Source organism: Rhincodon typus, unplaced genomic scaffold (genome assembly GCF_021869965.1).
Source record: "Rhincodon typus isolate 14 unplaced genomic scaffold, sRhiTyp1.1 hic_rhity00000748, whole genome shotgun sequence".
Taxonomy (NCBI): Eukaryota; Metazoa; Chordata; class Chondrichthyes; order Orectolobiformes; family Rhincodontidae; genus Rhincodon; species Rhincodon typus.
This window is the reverse complement of record NW_025966386.1, coordinates 46,380-49,486: the sequence shown is the minus strand read 5'-3', so window position 1 is coordinate 49,486 and position 3,107 is coordinate 46,380. Positions and strand designations below refer to the sequence as shown.

Sequence of the window (3,107 nt, the reverse complement as noted above, 5' to 3'; positions counted from 1 at the left end):
CGCCTCCCACTCTCTCCCTATTTATTTCAAAACCCCCTTCCCCTCCCCCTTTTCTGATGAAGGGTCTAGGCCCGAAACGTCAGCCTCTCTGCTCCTATGATGCTGCTTGGCCTGCTGTGTTCATCCAGCCCTGCACCTTGTTGTCTCAGTTTCTCCCATGGCTGCCTTTCCTGTCTTGGCCTAAATTCCCATCTACCCTTGTGATGTAACATTGTTCTTCCACAGTCTCTCTGTCACATATTACTTCTGCATTTTTATTCTATATATTGTTTTGTAGCTTATTTTAGGATTAATATGTAGCGTGTTAGTGTCAGCTCCTAGCATAATCATTGAGTAACTTTAGCTTCCCCTTTGTACTTCCCTTACATTGCAATAGGTATTAAAGTATTAAGGTATATTCATTAGGTAGTCCATTAAGAGTCCCAAAAAGCAGAATATCCACCACGCCTGTTAGTCAGCTGAATCAGTATTGTAGTCTCCTTGGTGGGAGTGGGCTCTGGGCCCCCTTCACTTGGTGTGTAAGAAAATAAACTTCTGCATCCAAAAGTTTCACTGATGTTCTTTGCAGAATCTGGTTCCCATATGACTCTCAAATTCACAATATCTGTTTGATGTTTATCCGCCCTCTGAAATGACCCAGGAAGCTATTCAGTTCGAAGGCAATTAAGGATGGGCAACAAATCACTGGTCTTGCCAATGACACCCAGGTCCCATGAAGAATAAAAAAGAAACAATGCACAGTACTCTGTGCCAATTATAACTTTCTGCACTTGTTGATGTTATCAAATATCTCATCAGCAAGGATTTAATGCAGCTGGTGTGGCGTTTTATTGATCTTAAAGCCAGAGGGCATAATTTCAGAATTGGGGGCACACATTTAAGACGAATATGAGGAGGAGTTTCTTCTCAGAGGGTTGTGAATCTGTGGAATTCTTTACCACAGAGCTGTCGAGGTTGGCTCATTAAGTATATCCAAAACTGAGGTAGACATTTTTAATCAGTATGAGAAGCATCGGATTTTTGGGAAAAGGTAGGAAAGTGGTGTTGAGGTTTATCAGATCAGCTATGATCTCATTGAATGATACCACATATTCTCGATGAATTGAAACGCTTATTTCTGTTCACGTGGTTTTATGGTATATTCATGAAATCCTCAAATTTGCTGCTTCTTTGAATCGATTTCATGTCACTTGACATTTTGTGTGATACCAAAGTAAAAGAAACAAGTGTTAAAGTAATCGATACATCTGGAAAATTGACCCTATTGCATTAAATTGAAGGAATGACTTGGAAGGAAGTGGGGTTTTCCAGCTGTTGAACTCACGCAGGAACCTTTCTCCTTTCAATGTCTATGTGTGAGTATTGTAATTTGAGCAAAAACTCAAATAATGAGAATACTGTAATTGTGAAATAAAACAGCAAATGATAATAGCGATTCAGTGATTGTTTCGGTTTCGTTTCTCTTTCGGGAGGTGCGCACTTTGTAATTCGCTTTTGCACTTGGTCACCATCTATTTACAAACTACTGTAGGAACACATTTCACATCCTGTATATGTCTGATCACTAGGGCTCTTGGAATAAACTCTGCGCCTGACAAACAATGAGGACTCACTCAGGTTTGTTTATCACACAAACCTTGAGATCAATCCAATACCGTCCGTTGAAATTTAAATCGGATTAGGGTTTTGTCTCGTTTCAGGCGCGGTCGTTATTTCTAACTTGTAAATGCTTCTTCTGCCCAGATACAAGTGACGGCGTGGAAACGGGAGTTTCAATAGGAGTTTCACGCAGTTCTGGGCGGGCTACAGAGCAGTTTGTCTTCCTGGTTGCACAGAGTTGGGATACGTTGTATCGTATTAAGACTGAACAAAATTGAGACATAATGTAAGTTATACACAATGTTTGTTGTAGATAGCTTTTTATACCGTCAAGTTTAGATGAATATCTTTATGTTCTGCTGATTGATTATAAACAAGTCCTTCAAGCAGACTGTTTGATAATAGGTGTTAAGGGTTTCGGATATAGAACTATCGATATCGAAAGAGCAAATTAACGTATTTGAATGTAATTGTGATTTTAAGAAATGCGTTAGAGCTGTTTTATAAATGAAAAAATGCTTCATGACAATAGATCGAAGGAACTCAAGAAGATAGAATATTAAATCAGCCCTAGAGATAGTAGGAACTGCCGATGCTGGAGAATCTGAGATAACAAGGTGTAGAGCTGGATGAACACAGCAGGCCCAGCAGCATCAGAGCAGCAGGAAGGCTGACGTTTCGGGTCTAGACCCTTCTTCAAAAACTTTGGGACCTCTTGTTTGTATATGTTTGGAAGAGTAGAACATGCCTGAGGTACCTGTCTTCTTGCTGAAATAGTGTTGGATAGTTTTCTGAAGAGAGGTCTCGACCTGAAACGTCAGCTTTCCTGTTCCTCTGATGCTACTGGCCTGCTGTGTTCATCCAGCTCTGCACCTTGTTGTCCCATGAAATCAGCACTGTCGGCCCATGGATGCGCGATGCGATCTCTTAAACCAATGTATCTGGATATGTCGCGACACTGCTAACTGTTCATCAGATCCTCATTCTAGACTTAAAACTGGACCTTCTGGTCCAAAGATAGGATCACTGCCACTGCTCCACAAAAACTCTTATATGGCAATATTTATGTTGGGCAGGCACAGGAGCTTTAATCCGTGCGTGACCTGTTTCTTTTCGAGCCCTGGGAATATGAAGGCCTCCGTCAGTTGTATAAACTTTTTGTTTCCCACAACATGCAACAACTTTCGTTGGCCGAGTGCTTTGCGACTGATAGCTTATAGTTCTGAAAGGCGCTGTAACTGCAAGTCTTTGACTTTAAGAGTGTGGTGTGGGCAGCACGTTGGTCTCTTACAGACAAAGGCATGGAGCAGTTTTTTTTGAATCCGGAAATTATTGGTGTAGTTTTTTCTGTCTATCTATAATTGCTGTTGAGGAGGTGGTGGTGAACTTGCTTCTTGCAGTCCACGTTGTGTAAGTACAGTCACAATGCTGCTTGGAAGTGGCAGGACTGGTTCAGAAGGAGATAACAAGGTGTAGAGCTGGATGAACACAGCAGGCCAAGCAGCATC

The 3,107-nt window shown here is 41.4% G+C and overlaps 1 long non-coding RNA gene across 1 annotated transcript; it reads left to right on the top strand.

The window, feature by feature from the left end:
• Nucleotides 1–878: 878 nt before the first annotated feature.
• Nucleotides 879–1,881, top strand: LOC125481062. The gene is made up of 3 exons (XR_007261180.1): nt 879–1,030; nt 1,281–1,355; nt 1,744–1,881. It is a non-coding gene; the product is annotated as an uncharacterized LOC125481062 (long non-coding RNA).
• The last annotated feature ends 1,226 nt before the right edge of the window (nt 1,882–3,107 follow it).